We start from the raw sequence: 17229 nt of genomic DNA on the forward strand, positions 1-17229 counted from the left end.
ATGTCACGCGATCTGTTAATAAACAGGAAACAGAATACTCTCTCAAAACCCTCCAGTCTGAAATACTCTAGTACTATTGTGTCCACATTGTATTACATTTTAAATTAAATTGCCGTTATACTGTGTCAAAACACATATATGTCTCCCTCCCTATGTTTTACACACCTAGAGTTGGTTGGTATCAAATGTTCTCACACTGATATTCCACTAATACCACATTCTTCCATCCAAATCTACCGGGGGAAAGACTGGATGGCTGCTGCCAACCACAAGGCCAGGAGGACACAGTCAGTCACATCTGCAACAGTTTGGGAACACTGCCTTGCTGGGATTACAACAATACATCATGGTTTGAATTACATACAAACTATTGTTTGTTTACTTGAATTCTACATATGAAAATTGACTGTGTGAGGATGATGGACACACACACAGAATGTATATTAAGAGGGAAAACTCCATGCATTTGTGTGACTGGTCCCAGATCTGTTTGTAGCATTTTACCAACCACTTTCTACTATAGTCATTGGTGTGAGAAGGACCATAGGAGTTGGCAAAAAAAGCACAAACAGATCTGGGACCAGGCTAGTCCTTTACAGCAAAGTGGCCACAGGTCCCTTAACGATCTCCAGTAAAAATGGGTCTGAGAGGGAAAGAAAAAGCTGGTCCTCTGCTCAGCACAGAAACCTAGTCCCTTGACAATAACCCAGTCTGACTGATTTATTATGTTTCCTCCCTAAAGACAGAAAGGAAGTGGGTCAGAACAGGAAGTGCCAGTCTAATTGTACTCCCTTTTTTTTTTTTTTTTAGCTTTTAACTGTAATTATCTTTACATAATTTAACACATAGTTGGAAAATACACAGAATATAGGCCATTTACTGTAAAATGTGGCCATTTGTCCAGCTTGAATTTGAACCAATGACTGTAAACAGAACAGACTACCCATAGAATAGCCTGAAGCAACTACCAGATACTTTATGCATAGTGCTATAATGGTATTCCTTATATATATATATATATATATATATATATATATATATATATATATATATATATATATATATATATTAAAAATATATATATATATATTATATATATATTATATATATATATACAAATCTTACACATTTTTGCTATGTCCATCTCTGACTAGGCTATTATGTTTGGTTACATTAAATGAGTCAACGCTCACAACATGCCACTGCAGTTTTTGCCATCCTATGCATTGCTGCAGCTCGCTTCTCATACGCAATCCCTGGGTGGGTGGTTGCCATGGTTTCTCGGGTCACGTGCGTGGGTTTCCTGTAGCCAGTGAGAGCAGCAAAAGATGCCATTTTCATTCAATATACTGAAAGGATTCTCTACATTGCACGTGGATTATAAAACATTCACCGGGCAATTAAGCGTTTTTTCATTTTTCGTTTCACTTTTATCAGTCTCTTGTATTTATAATTAAATAGAATTCTTTCGTTATTTGGGAAGCACATTAATTATACATTTTATTTCGTATTTCTCATATATTTGACATCAGGAATGAGTATAGAAATTCCTGAAGGATTGACGGAGCTGTTGCAGAGCTTTACGGTGGAAGTGTTACGGAATCAGCCGGGAGATTTGCTCGAGTTCGCGTTGCAGTATTTCACCCAACTGAAGGACAGTGAGACTACCGGGGCCGCGTTCGGCAATGACCAACATTCGGCTTCGCGACCCAGTGGGAAAGCGGTCAATTTCATCGACGAAGCCATGCAGATCGATTCTGAAAATGGAGAGGAAGAGGAGAGTGACGAAGAGGAATTCATTGGTAAATAATAATAACCATGTGAATATTATATTCTGCAGCCAATGGAATATTGGAATGGAATCCTACATTTCCAATATGTTTGCCTCCTAGAGAGAATATAGCCAGTGGTGTGTGATTAGCAAATTGCTTGCCACATTCTAACACCATGGCATTTATTTTGTCTGGGCTGATATTGCCCATATATGGTCATGCCGTGGTGGCTGATTGATGTGCATACTAATGAACATACAGTAAGTATAGCTGTGTAGCCTTTGATCTCTAACCGACAGCGTATCCTGATTTCATTCGACATCATTAGGGCTATACAGTGCTTGTAGGCCAAGTTACTACAGAGGGAACAAGAGCCTATTTACAGTCCTCGTGATAAGAATCGCACATTTCATATGCAACAGTATGTTATTGGCATTGTACAGCTCTGTAGGTCTGAAAGTAAAGCAGTTGGGGGTGGAGGAGTGTTTGTGACAGGTTAGCATTCCATTACTCAGTGGTTGGGGAGCCTGACTGAAGAGGAAGTCTGGATGCCTGCTATTAGGAGGATAGGCCACCCAGGGCTGCAACTTGCCTGGCTACCCAAACTCCTTCCTCTGGCCAAACGCTACGTCACGCCCACGGACGTTTGTTTCTTCTCCCCAATGAGGGGGTGCGATTCATCTCGCCTGGTCGCCCTTGTAGGTGTGTTTTGCACCGGCTGAAAGTTGATTGCATTCGATTTAGAACCAGGTTGCCTCCCGGGCGCGAGCCAGGTGGTGTCCCGCTCTGTCCGTGTCAAAACAAAAGTGACGTAATTATACACGTGTAGTAATGAGTAGGATTCTTTGTTTTCACATGCAAAAGTGATTGCTTTTGATGAAAAAAAGCTTTATCTGCCTTCTCAATGAAATGTATATATTTTGAAAATTCTAACATTTTATTTTAAGAAAAATATATGTATTTTTCTGAACAATGCCCCACGCTGCCTTGTTGACAACATGGTGAAGTGGGCAGATTATTGTTTGATTTGAGAAAGGCTCATTCCCTCCCCACATTCAAGATGACGTGATGGGCCATAGCTCGGTGTAGCCCGGGCCAGATCAATCGAACCCCTCATTGATTGGGGATCTGAGTATCTCTTTGAAGATTCCTAGAATGAAAATCCATTCTAGACCGTCTGATTGGTCTCCGAAACCAATGGGTTGGACCAGAGCCAGAAAAGAACACACATGGGTAAAGTGATGTTTTGAAGATTCACCATTGGCTTTGATAATCTGATTGGTTAGAGATGATCCAATCGCTGATTACTTTGTTTTGTACAACACCCCCTAATTTTGACAAACGACTTCAGTGATGGCAGTCTCAGGCTGAAGCGAATAGTAGAGCAGTGGAACGTCAGGCAAGGCTGCAACAAGCCTTGGCCTACATTCTCTGTTTATACATTTTATGTAACACATGTATATAGAATATGGAACAAGCCCCATGCACGATTACTGCTTGCAGATGGAATAGAACAAGCCCCATGCACGATTACTGCTTGCAGATGGAATAGAACAAGCCCCATGCACGATTACTGCTTGCAGATGGAATAGAACAAGCCCCATGCACGATTACTGCTTGCAGATGGAATAGAACAAGCCCCATGCACGATTACTGCTTGCAGATGGAATAGAACAAGCCCCATGCACGATTACTGCTTGCAGATGGAATAGAACACACTCCATGCACGATTACTGCTTGCATATAGAATAGAACAAGCCCCATGCACGATTACTGCTTGCAGATGGAATAGAACAAGCCCCATGCATGATTACTGCTTGCAGATGGAATAGAACAAGCCCCATGCACGATTACTGCTTGCAGACGGAATAGAACAAGCCCCATGCACGATTACTGCTTGCAGATGGAATAGAACAAGCCCCATGCACGATTACTGCTTGCAGATGGAATAGAACAAGCCCCATGCACGATTACTGCTTGCAGATGGAATAGAACAAGCCCCATGCATGATTACTGCTTGCAGATGGAATAGAACAAGCCCCATGCACGATTACTGCTTGCAGATGGAATAGAACAAGCCCCATGCACGATTACTGCTTGCAGATGGAATAGAACAAGCCCCATGCATGATTACTGCTTGCAGATGGAATAGAACAAGCCCCATGCATGATTACTGCTTGCAGATGGAATAGAGTAGAATAGAACAGACTAGAAGAGAGAAGATAAGACCTTGGCTGATGCAGAAATGCTACATGCAGCCAATGTCACATTACTCCCATGAGCCCTTGGCCCTGACACAGTATCATCACAATGTTCCGTTCCAGTTTGTTATAATAGTGTGACGACAACACATGTCCGGGTTCCCCACTTGGTGGTTTTATTTGTCCCCCCCCAAGTTTTCTGAGCAAAAAAATACATATATTTTTGTTTTATTGTTGGACATAAAAGACTGTGAAAACACCAGCGAATCAGCTCCAAGTGATTTTAATTTTGGAAATCTTTGGTCCAAAGTAGTCCCATGTATAATAGAGAGATATGTGATATTGTATACAAATGTAAGCAAAGTTTGAAATTATTATGTTTTAGTCAAATATTATATCTGTTTGGGCTTCTTGCGGTCAATTTGCAGTCCTATAAATTATTTGTAATTATGTTCCATCCCCCCGACCAGCCGCTTAAAAATAAATCGGCTTGTGGCTGAATCTAGTTGATTATCTTTGACATACAGTATGTGATGCCTTTGTAAATGTATGTTGGTGCGACATGCATATGGTATTGTGGGAAGTTGTGCCTCCTGGGTTTCCGTAGTCAGTGAATCTAAAGTAAACAGTCTGAGCTCATCACTGACTGAGTTGCATCTCGCTTCAACACATCACGTGTCTGCGTCTGATTATTATTTTTTATAAACAATTAGTAATGTAGCTATGGTACAAACCCTGAGAGATGGTTGTTTCAGGACTGGTGCAGTCAGGTGTATTCAATCTTCCTGTTACTGGCAAGCCTTGACTGCACTTTTCATGGCCCGTGAGAGGACCTATAATTCCCCCTTACACAACACAACCAACCCAGGCCCTCTGCTCATAATTATATTTAGATGAGAGAGAGAGGGGAAGAGAGAGAGAGGCTGGCTAACTAGGTATTCATGGATGAGATGAAACCTCTTACCTAATGTATTTTTCATGTGGAGGTATTGTTCTAGTGCAAAGTGTTTTAAATTGCTTTGGTTCATTGACGCTTTAAATTCATTCTCAATTAAATTTTGTTCAGAGAAGCAAAATGCAATTCAAAGGACTCAGCAGCTGTTCCCTGTTAGGAGTTTTAGCTCAGCAAAGGGTGCGTGCATACCTGGTTTTATGTAGAGCCAAATATATAGTAGAGGGAGTTTGTGCAGTTTGAAGTGTTACGATGCATTTACATAACACCACCAATGCTACGGCAGCCATGTTAGTTCTGCATGGGCAATATTGACCAATAGCAGTTATGGTTTACCTGGTTTGATGCCGTTATCAAAGAGATATGCATTAAAGCACTAGGTCACATCTGTGATTAACATTTTTTTATAACAATCCCCAGTGGATCAAATGTCCTTTTCACCCATTATTCAGTTGCCAGCGTTGATCCATTCCTCTGTATGATATCACTGTGTTGATCCGTTCCTCTGTATGATATCACTGTGTTGATACGTTCCTCTGTATGATATCACTGTGTTGATACGTTCCTCTGTATGATATCACTGTGTTGATACGTTCCTCTGTATGATATCACTGTGTTGATACGTTCCTCTGTATGATATCACTGTGTTGATACGTTCCTCTGTATGATATCACTGTGTTGATCCGTTCCTCTGTATGATATCACTGTGTTGATACGTTCCTCTGTATGATATCACTGTGTTGATACGTTCCTCTGTATGATATCACTGTGTTGATACGTTCCTCTGTATGATATCACTGTGTTGATCCGTTCCTCTGTATGATATCACTGTGTTGATACGTTCCTCTGTATGATATCACTGTGTTGATACGTTCCTCTGTATGATATCACTGTGTTGATACGTTCCTCTGTATGATATCACTGTGTTGATACGTTCCTCTGTATGATATCACTGTGTTGATCCGTTCCTCTGTATGATATCACTGTGTTGATACGTTCCTCTGTATGATATCACTGTGTTGATACATTCCTCTGTATGATATCACTGTGTTGATCCATTCCTCTGTATGATATCACTGTGTTGATCCATTCCTCTGTATGATATCACTGTGTTGATACGTTCCTCTGATCCATTCCTCTGATCCATTCCTCTGTATGATATCACTGTTGATACGTTCCTCTGTATGATATCACTGTGTTGATACGTTCCTCTGTATGATATCACTGTGTTGATCCAATCCTCTGTATGATATCACTGTGTTGATACGTTCCTCTGTATGATATCACTGTGTTGATACGTTCCTCTGTATGATATCACTGTGTTGATCCGTTCCTCTGTATGATATCACTGTGTTTTTTTATTTATTTTATTTTTTATTTCACCTTTATTTAACCAGGTAGGCTAGTTGAGAACAAGTTCTCATTTGCAACTGCGACCTGGCCAAGATAAAGCATAGCAGTGTGAACAGACAACACAGAGTTACACATGGAGTAAACAATTAGCAAGTCAATAACACAGTAGAAAAAAAAAATGGGCAGTCTATATACAATGTGTGCAAAAGGCATGAGGAGGTAGGCGAATAATACAATTTTGCAGATTAACACTGGAGTGATAAATGATCAGATGGGCATGTACAGGTAGAGATATTGGTGTGCAAAAGAGCAGAAAAGTAAATAAATAAAAACAGTATAAAAACATTATGGGAATGAGGTAGGTGAAAAAGGGGGGGCTATTTACCTATAGACTATGTACAGCTGCAGCGATCGGTTAGCTGCTCGGATAGCTGATGTTTGAAGTTGGTGAGGGAGATAAAAGTCTCCAACTTCAGCGATTTTTGCAATTCGTTCCAGTCACAGGCAGCAGAGTACTGGAACGAAAGGCGGCCAAATGAGGTGTTGGCTTTAGGGATGATCAGTGAGATACATCTGCTGGAGCGCGTGCTACGGATGGGTGTTGCCATCGTGACCAGTGAACTGAGATAAGGCGGAGCTTTACCTAGCATGGACTTGTAGATGACCTGGAGCCAGTGGGTCTGGCGACGAATATGTAGTGAGGGCCAGCCGACTAGAGCATACAAGTCGCAGTGGTGGGTGGTATAAGGTGCTTTAGTGACAAAACGGATGGCACTGTGATAGACTGCATCCAGTTTGCTGAGTAGAGTGTTGGAAGCCATTTTGTACATGACATCGCCGAAGTCGAGGATCGGTAGGATAGTCAGTTTTACTAGGGTAAGCTTGGCAGCGTGAGTGAAGGAGGCTTTGTTGCGGAATAGAAAGCCGACTCTGGATTTGATTTTTGATTGGAGATGTTTGATGTGAGTCTGGAAGGAGAGTTTGCAGTCTAGCCAGACACCTAGGTACTTATAGATGTCCACATATTCAAGGTTGGAACCATCCAGGGTGGTGATGCTAGTCGGGCATGCGGGTGCAGGCAGCGATCGGTTGAAAAGCATGCATTTGGTTTTACTCGCGTTTAAGAGCAGTTGGAGGCCACGGAAGGAGTGCTGTATGGCATTGAAGCTCGTTTGGAGGTTTGATAGCACAGTGTCCAATGACGGGCCGAAAGTATATAGAATGGTGTCGTCTGCGTAGAGGTGGATCAGGGAATCGCCCGCAGCAAGAGCAACATCATTGATATATACAGAGAAAAGAGTCGGCCCGAGAATTGAACCCTGTGGCACCCCATAGAGACTGCCAGAGGACCGGACAGCATGCCCTCTGATTTGACACACTGAACTCTGTCTGCAAAGTAATTGGTGAACCAGGCAAGGCAGTCATCCGAAAACCGAGGCTGTTGAGTCTGCCGATAAGAATTTGGTGATTGACAGAGTCGAAAGCCTTGGCGAGGTCGATGAAGACGGCTGCACAGTACTGTCTTTTATCGATGGCGGTTATGATATCATTTAGTACCTTGAGTGTGGCTGAGGTGCACCCATGACCGGCTCGGAAACCAGATTGCACAGCGGAGAAGGTACGGTGGGATTCGAGATGGTCAGTGACCTGTTTGTTGACTTGGCTTTCGAAGACCTTAGATAGGCAGGGCAGGATGGATATAGGTCTATAGCAGTTTGGGTCCAGGGTGTCTCCCCTTTGAAGAGGGGGATGACTGCGGCAGCTTTCAATCCTTGGGGATCTCAGACGATATGAAAGAGAGGTTGAACAGGCTGGTAATAGGGGTGTTGATCCGTTCCTCTGTATGATATCACTGTGTTGATCCGTTCCTCTGTATGATATCACTGTGTTGATACGTTCCTCTGTATGATATCACTGTGTTGATACATTCCTCTGTATGATATCACTGTGTTGATACGTTCCTCTGTATGATATCACTGTGTTGATCCGTTCCTCTGTATGATATCACTGTGTTGATACGTTCCTCTGTATGATATCACTGTGTTGATACGTTCCTCTGTATGATATCACTGTGTTGATACGTTCCTCTGTATGATATCACTGTGTTGATACGTTCCTCTGTATGATATCACTGTGTTGATACGTTCCTCTGTATGATATCACTGTGTTGATACGTTCCTCTGTATGATATCACTGTGTTGATCCGTTCCTCTGTATGATATCACTGTGTTGATCCGTTCCTCTGTATGATATCACTGTGTTGATCCGTTCCTCTGTATGATATCACTGTGTTGATACATTCCTCTGTATGATATCACTGTGTTGATCCGTTCCTCTGTATGATATCACTGTGTTGATCCGTTCCTCTGTATGATATCACTGTGTTGATACGTTCCTCTGTATGATATCACTGTGTTGATACGTTCCTCTGTATGATATCACTGTGTTGATACGTTCCTCTGTATGATATCACTGTGTTGATCCGTTCCTCTGTATGATATCACTGTGTTGATACGTTCCTCTGTATGATATCACTGTGTTGATACGTTCCTCTGTATGATATCACTGTGTTGATCCGTTCCTCTGTATGATATCACTGTGTTGATACGTTCCTCTGTATGATATCACTGTGTTGATACGTTCCTCTGTATGATATCACTGTGTTGATACGTTCCTCTGTATGATATCACTGTGTTGATCCGTTCCTCTGTATGATATCACTGTGTTGATACGTTCCTCTGATCCATCACTGTGTTGATCCATTCCTCTGTATGATATCACTGTGTTGATACGTTCCTCTGTATGATATCACTGTGTTGATCCGTTCCTCTGTATGATATCACTGTGTTGATACGTTCCTCTGTATGATATCACTGTGTTGATACGTTCCTCTGTATGATATCACTGTGTTGATACGTTCCTCTGTATGATATCACTGTGTTGATCCGTTCCTCTGTATGATATCACTGTGTTGATCCGTTCCTCTGTATGATATCACTGCAATATTGGAAGTCCTCTTTCTTTCTTTGGCCTTAACGGAATGTAATCCGATATGAATCTGATTTGAATCCTATACGAATCCCCAAATGAATCCTATATGATCACCTAACATTTTGTTTTCCTCTTATTTCAGCTCCAGTGATGAGTCGATTCATTAGAAGAGCATCAGGTGAGTGTGTTACATCTGTTGTTATGTCAGGTGGTGGAAAAAGTACCCAATTGTCGTACTTGTGTAAAAGTAGAGATACAGTAATAGAAAATGACCTAAGTGAAAGTCACTCAGTAAAATATTACTTGAGTAAAAGCGTAAAAGTATATGGTTTTAAATATACTTAAGTATCAAAAATAAATGTACTTGCTAAAATATACTTAAGCACATTTTTAAAATAACATAAAATTAATCAGAAATACAGTGTAGACATTGTTAATGTTGTAAATGACTATTGTAGCTGGAAACGGCAGGTTTTTAATGGAATATCTACATAGGTGTACAGAGGCCCATTATCAACCATCACTCCTGTGTTCCAGTGGCACGTTGTGTTAGCTAAAATTATAAAATAAATACAATAAATACAATAAAACTGGCCTTCTTTAGACTAGTTGAGTATGTGGAGCATCAGCATTTCTGAAACTCGTCAGTCTATTCTTGTTCTGAGAAATGAAGGCCATGTGGGAAATTGCCAAGAAACTGAAGATCTCGTACTCAACTGTTAGCTTCATTAAATAGTACCCGCAAAACACCAGTCTCAACGTCAACAGTGAAGAGGCGACTCCGGGATGCTGGCCTTCTAGGCAGAGTTCCTCTGTCCAGTCTCAACGTCAACAGTGAAGAGGCGACTCCGGGATGCTGGCCTTCTAGGCAGAGTTGCAAAGAAAAAGAAAAGATTAAGATTGGCAAAAGAACACAGACTCTGGAAAGAGGAACTCTGCCAAGGCCAGTCACCTCTTCACGTTGAGACTGGTGTTTTGCGGGTACTATTTAATGAAGCTGCCAGTTGAGGACTTGTGAGGCCTCTGTTTCTCAAACTATACTGGTTAGAGCCAGTTTGAGCTGTTCTGTACACAGAGTTGTACGAGATCTTCAGTTTCTTGGCAATTTCTCACACGGAATGGCCTTCATTTCTCAGAACAAGACTAGACTGACAGTTTTAGAAAAAAGGTCTTGTTTCTGGCCATTTTGAGCCGGTAATCGAACCCACAAATGCTGATGCTCCAGATACTCAACGAGTCTAAAGAAGGCCAGTTTTATTGCTTCTTTAATCAGAATAACAATTATCAGCTAACATAATTGCAAAATGGTTTTCTAATGATCAATTAGCCCTTTAAAGCGATAAACTTGGATTAGCTTGAAAATAAAGGAGAGCCTCACACTCTAGGAGCTCAAATGCAAAAATGTAATGTCCAATGTTTCGACAGGCAAGCTGTCTTCATCTGTGGAAGCTGTCTTCATCTGTGGAAGCTGTCTTCATCTGTGGAAGACAGCCTGGCTGTCGAAACGTTGGTAATGACATTTTTTGCGTCTGAGCTCCTAGAGTGTGAGGCTCTCCTTTATTCTCATGTTTTCCACTCCGCTAGCCAGCACCTCGCATAATAGGTGTAATCGGTGTGCGTTTCTTCTGAACTTGGATTAGCTAGTGATCAATTAAATAATGATCAATTTTCCTTTTAAAATGATACACTTGGATTAGCTAGCACAACGTTCCATTGGAACACAGGAGTGATGGTTGCTGATAATGGACCACTGTACGCCTATGTAGATATTCCGTAACAAATCTTCAGTTTCCAGCTACAATAGTCATTTGCAACATTAACAATGTCTACACTGTATTTCTGATCAATTTGATGTTATTTTAATGGACAAAAATGTGCTTTTTTTTTTTTTTAAAGGACATTTCTAAATTTAAATTAATTTCTTTGGGAATTACATTTACATTTACATTTAAGTCATTTAGCAGACGCTCTTATCCAGAGCGACTTACAAATTGGTGCATACACCTTATGACATCCAGTGGAACAGCCACTTACAATAGTGCATCTAAATCTTTTTAGGGGGGTGAGAAGGATTACTTACCCTATCCTAGGTATTCCTTGAAGAGGTGGGGTTTCAGGTGTAGTGAATGTAGTGAAGTAAAAGTAAAAGTTGTCAAACATATAAATAGTAAAGTAAAATACAGATACCCAACAAAAACTACTTAAGTAGTACTTTAAAGTATTTTTACTGAAGTACATTACACCACTGCAGGTGTATTACTACTGGGCTGGAACAAAAGCTTTTTGCTGTAGTAGGTTTAGCTTCTCAACCGGGAGATACCCATTCCCAGAGAGGTCATTCAGTCAGCAGTCATTCAGTCAGTCAGCAGTCATTCAGCCAGCAGTCAGTCAGCAGTCATTCAGTCAGCCAGCAGTCATTCATTACATTACATTACATTTAAGTCATTTAGCAGACGGGGGGAAGGGGGGAGAAGGATTACTTACCCTTACTTACCCTATCCTAGGTATTCCTTGAAGAGGTGGGGTTTCAGGTGTCTCCGGAAGGTGGTGATTGACTCCGCTGTCCTGGCGTCGTGAGGGAGTTTGTTCCACCATTGGGGGCCAGAGCAGCGAACAGTTTTGACTGGGCTGAGCGGGAACTGTACTTCCTCAGTGGTAGGGAGGCGAGCAGGCCAGAGGTGGATGAACGCAGTGCCCTTGTTTGGGTGTAGGGCCTGATCAGAGCCTGGAGGTACTGAGGTGCCGTTCCCCTCACAGCTCCGTAGGCAAGCACCATGGTCTTGTAGCGGATGCGAGCTTCAACTGGAAGCCAGTGGAGAGAGCGGAGGAGCGGGGTGACGTGAGAGAACTTGGGAAGGTTGAACACCAGACGGGCTGCGGCGTTCTGGATGAGTTGTAGGGGTTTAATGGCACAGGCAGGGAGCCCAGCCAACAGCGAGTTGCAGTAATCAAGACGGGAGATGACAAGTGCCTGGATTAGGACCTGCGCCGCTTCCTGTGTGAGGCAGGGTCGTACTCTGCGGATGTTGTAGAGCATGAACCTACAGGAACGGGACACCGCCTTGATGTTAGTTGAGAACGTCAGGGTGTTGTCCAGGATCACGCCAAGGTTCTTAGCGCTCTGGGAGGAGGACACAATGGAGTTGTCAACCGTGATGGCGAGATCATGGAACGGGCAGTCCTTCCCCGGGAGGAAGAGGAGCTCCGTCTTGCTGAGGTTCAGCTTGAGGTGGTGATCCGTCATCCACACTGATATGTCTGCCAGACATGCAGAGATGCGATTCGCCACCTGGTCATCAGAAGGGGGAAAGGAGAAGATTAATTGTGTGTCGTCTGCATAGCAATGATAGGAGAGACCATGTGAGGTTATGACAGAGCCAAGTGACTTGGTGTATAGCGAGAATAAGAGAGGGCCTAGAACAGAGCCCTGGGGGACACCTGTGGTGAGAGCGCGTGGTGAGGAGACAGATTCTCGCCACGCCACCTGGTAGGAGCGACCTGTCAGGTAGGACGCAATCCAAGCGTGGGCCGCGCCGGAGATGCCCAACTCGGAAAGGGTGGAGAGGAGGATCTGATGGTTCACAGTATCGAAGGCAGCCGATAGGTCTAGAAGGATGAGAGCAGAGGAGAGAGAGTTAGCTTTAGCAGTGCGGAGCGCCTCCGTGATACAGAGAAGAGCAGTCTCAGTTGAATGACTAGTCTTGAAACCTGACTGATTTGGATCAAGAAGGTCATTCTGAGAGAGATAGCGGTAGAGCTGGCCAAGGACGGCACGCTCAAGAGTTTTGGAGAGAAAAGAGAGAAGGGATACTGGTCTGTAGTTGTTGACATCGGAGGGATCGAGTGTAGGTTTTTTCAGAAGGGGTGCAACTCTCGCTCTCTTGAAGACGGAAGGGACGTAGCCAGCGGTCAGGGATGAGTTGATGAGCGAGGTGAGGTAAGGGAGAAGGTCTCCGGAAATGGTCTGGAGAAGAGAGGAGGGGATAGGGTCAAGCGGGCAGGTTGTTGGGCGGCCGGCCGTCACAAGACGCAAGATTTCATCTGGAGAGAGAGGGGAGAAAGAGGTCAGAGCATAGGGTAGGGCAGTGTGAGCAGAACCAGCGGTGTCGTTTGACTTAGCAAACGAGGATCGGATGTCGTCGACCTTCTTTTCAAAATGGTTGACGAAGTCATCTGCAGAGAGGGAGGAGGGGGGATTCAGGAGGGAGGAGAAGGTGGCAAAGAGCTTCCTAGGGTTAGAGGCAGATGCTTGGAATTTAGAATGGTAGAAAGTGGCTTTAGCAGCAGAGACAGAGGAGGAAAATGTAGAGAGGAGGGAGTGAAAGGATGCCAGGTCCGCAGGGAGGCGAGTTTTCCTCCATTTCCGCTCGGCTGCCCGGAGCCCTGTTCTGTGAGCTCGCAATGAGTCGTCGAGCCACGGAGCGGGAGGGGGAGGACCGAGCCAGCCTGGAGGATAGGGGACATAGGGAGTCAAAGGATGCAGTAAGGGAGGAGAGGAGGGTTGAGGAGGCAGAATCAGGAGATAGGTTGGAGAAAGTTTGAGCAGAGGGAAGAGATGATAGGATGGAAGAGGAGAGAGTAGCGGGGGAGAGAGAGCGAAGGTTGGGACGGCGCGATACCATCCGAGTAGGGGCAGTGTGGGAAGTGTTGGATGAGAGCGAGAGGGAAAAGGATACAAGGTAGTGGTCGGAGACTTGGAGGGGAGTTGCAATGAGGTTAGTGGAAGAACAGCATCTAGTAAAGATGAGGTCAAGCGTATTGCCTGCCTTGTGAGTAGGGGGAAGGTGAGAGGGTGAGGTCAAAAGAGGAGAGGAGTGGAAAGAAGGAGGCAGAGAGGAATGAGTCAAAGGTAGACGTGGGGAGGTTAAAGTCGCCCAGAACTGTGAGAGGTGAGCCGTCCTCAGGAAAGGAGCTTATCAAGGCATCAAGCTCATTGATGAACTCTCCGAGGGAACCTGGAGGGCGATAAATGATAAGGATGTTAAGCTTGAAAGGGCTGGTAACTGTGACAGCATGGAATTCAAAGGAGGCGATAGACAGATGGGTAAGGGAGAAAGAGAGAAAGACCACTTGGGAGAGATGAGGATCCCGGTGCCACCACCCCGCTGACCAGAAGCTCTCGGGGTGTGCGAGAACACGTGGGCGGACGAGGAGAGAGCAGTAGGAGTAGCAGTGTTATCTGTGGTGATCCATGTTTCCGTCAGTGCCAAGAAGTCAAGGGACTGGAGGGAGGCATAGGCTGAGATGAACTCTGCCTTGTTGGCCGCAGATCGGCAGTTCCAGAGGCTACCGGAGACCTGGAACTCCACGTGGGTCGTACGCGCTGGGACCACCAGATTAGGGTGGTCGCGGCCACGCGGTGTGGAGCGTTTGTATGGTCTGTGCAGAGAGGAGAGAACAGGGATAGACAGACACATAGTTGACAGGCTACAGAAAAGGCTACGCTAATGCAAGGAGATTGGAATGACAAGTGGACTACACGTCTCGAATGTTCAGAAAGTTGAGCTTACGTAGCAAGAATCTTATTGACTAAAATGATACAGTACTGCTAAAGTAGGCTAGCTGGCAGTGGCTGCGTTGTTGACACTACACTAATCAAGTCGTTCCGTTGAGTGTAATAGTTTCTACAGTGCTACTATTCGGGGGCTAGCTGGCTAGCTAGCAGTGTTGTTTACGTTACGTTGCGTTAAAAGAACGACAATAGCTGGCTAGCTAACCTAGGAAATCGCTCTAGACTACACAATTATCTTTGAAACAAAGACGGCTATGTAGCTAGCTATGTAGCTAGCTACGATCAAACAAATCAAACCGTTGCACTGTAATGAAAATGAAATGAAAATGTGATACTACCTGACCGGTGATTGAATTCGAAACAGTAGACGTTGGCTAGCTGTCAGTCAGTCAGTCAGTCAGTCAGTCATTCAGTCAGCAGTCATTCAGTCAGCAGTCATTCAGTCAGCAGTCATTCAGTCAGTCAGCAGTCATTCAGTCAGCAGTCATTCAGTCAGCAGTCTACCTATAAGACAAACCGTTAAATCTCTTATCAAGGATACCTTTTGAAGTTACACTGACAGTCAGTCAGTCAGCAGTCATTCAGTCAGCAGTAAATTCAGTCAGTCAGCAGTCATTCAGTCAGCAGTCAGTCAGTCAGCAGTCATTCAGTCAGTCAGCAGTCATTCAGTCAGTCAGCAGTCATTCAGTCAGCAGTCATTCAGTCAGTCAGCAGTCATTCAGTCAGCAGTCATTCAGTCAGTCTACCTATAAAACAAACCGTTAAATCTCTTATCAAGGATACCTTTTGAAGTTACACTGACAGTCAGTCAGTCAGCAGTCATTCAGTCAGCAGTCATTCAGTCAGCAGTCTACCTATAAGACAAACCGTTAAATCTCTTATCAAGGATACCTTTTGAAGTTACACTGACAGTCAGTCAGTCAGCAGTCATTCAGTCAGCAGTCATTCAGTCAGCAGTCTACCTATAAGACAAACCGTTAAATCTCTTATCAAGGATACCTTCTGAAGTTACACTGACAGTCAGTCAGTCAGCAGTCATTCAGTCAGCAGTCATTCAGTCATTTAGTCAGCAGTCATTCAGTCAGCAGTCAGTCTACCTATAAAACAAACCGTTAAATCTCTTATCAAGGATACCTTTTGAAGTTACACTGACAGTCAGTCTGCACTTTATTTTTATATAAAACTGATATGGAAAAATGTGAGGATTTAAAACACGGAGGTCATTAATCATAACTGTTTCTCCACAGTGTTTCATTTGGCCTCTGATTACAGTAGAGACAACGGTGGTAATTCATCTCTATCTTCCATTAGCGAAGAACAGGAAGGAAATGCATCAGTGGATGATGTAGGGTGACATGAGTTCAAACCAGGTGCAGGAGGACAGTGTTGAGATGAGGATCTATCCTAGTCTCCTGTGTGGGAGGTTGAGGTTAGACAGACAGACAGACAGACAGACAGACAGTCAGTCAGTCAGTCAGTTGAGGATCTTATACAGCTCACTGGCCTCGCTGATGGGCTGGTCAACCATACTGACTGCTGCGCTCACTGGCCTCGCTGATGGGCTGGTCAACCATACTGACTGCTGCGCCTACTGGCCTCGCTGATGGGCTGGTCAACCATACTGACTGCTGTGCTCACTGGCCTCGCTGATGGGCTGGTCAACCATACTGACTGCTGCGCCTACTGGCCTCGCTGATGGGCTGGTCAACCATACTGACTGCTGCGCCTACTGGCCTCGCTGATGGGCTGGTCAACCATACTGACTGCTGTGCTCACTGGCCTCGCTGATGGGCTGGTCAACCATACTGACCGCTGTGCTCACTGGCCTCGCTGATGGGCTGGTCAACCATACTGACCGCTGTGCTCACTGGCCTCGCTGATGGGCTGGTCAACCATACTGACCGCTGTGCTCACTGGCCTCGCTGATGGGCTGGTCAACCATACTGACCGCTGTGCTCACTGGCCTCGCTGATGGGCTGGTCAACCATACTGACCGCTGTGCTCACTGGCCTCGCTGATGGGCTGGTCAACCATACTGACCGCTGTGCTCACTGGCCTCGCTGATGGGCTGGTCAACCATACTGACTCATGCCAGCAGTAAGGGAGTAAGAGGTCATCAGGGGAGGTTGGGGTCAAGATACCTGTGTAGTTTATGTATGGTACAGGAGAAGTACGGTCAGTGATGTCCAGACATGGCAAAAAAAGTCTTCAGCCTGTATAATAAAAACTTTATTTTGATTTTACATAAGAAAAAATTATAGTGTTATTCCTTTCGAATGGAAAAGTATAATTAAGGTCTAGTCGCCAAATACAATATAGGTTACGTGTAAACAATAGATATGTGCTTTGTCATTCACAAGTAGAAGGACTGAGCTCTGGTTCAGTTAGGAATAAACTCTTTCTGATCTGTTTCAAAGTGCGAGGCTTAAATATGTCCTACTGAATCTC

At 44.2% G+C, this 17229-nt stretch overlaps 1 pseudogene across 1 annotated transcript in view; it reads left to right on the forward strand.

The window, feature by feature from the left end:
• Nucleotides 1-17229, forward strand: part of LOC118374845 (endoplasmin-like) — a 77592-nt pseudogene that overhangs the window by 46966 nt on the left and 13397 nt on the right. The window contains exons 17-18 of the transcript XR_008066958.1: nt 1484-1802; nt 9412-9447. The product of XR_008066958.1 is annotated as an endoplasmin-like (transcript). The remainder of the gene's footprint in view (nt 1-1483; nt 1803-9411; nt 9448-17229) is intronic.

Source organism: Oncorhynchus keta, chromosome 17, assembly GCF_023373465.1.
Source record: "Oncorhynchus keta strain PuntledgeMale-10-30-2019 chromosome 17, Oket_V2, whole genome shotgun sequence".
NCBI classification, from domain to species: Eukaryota; Metazoa; Chordata; class Actinopteri; order Salmoniformes; family Salmonidae; genus Oncorhynchus; species Oncorhynchus keta.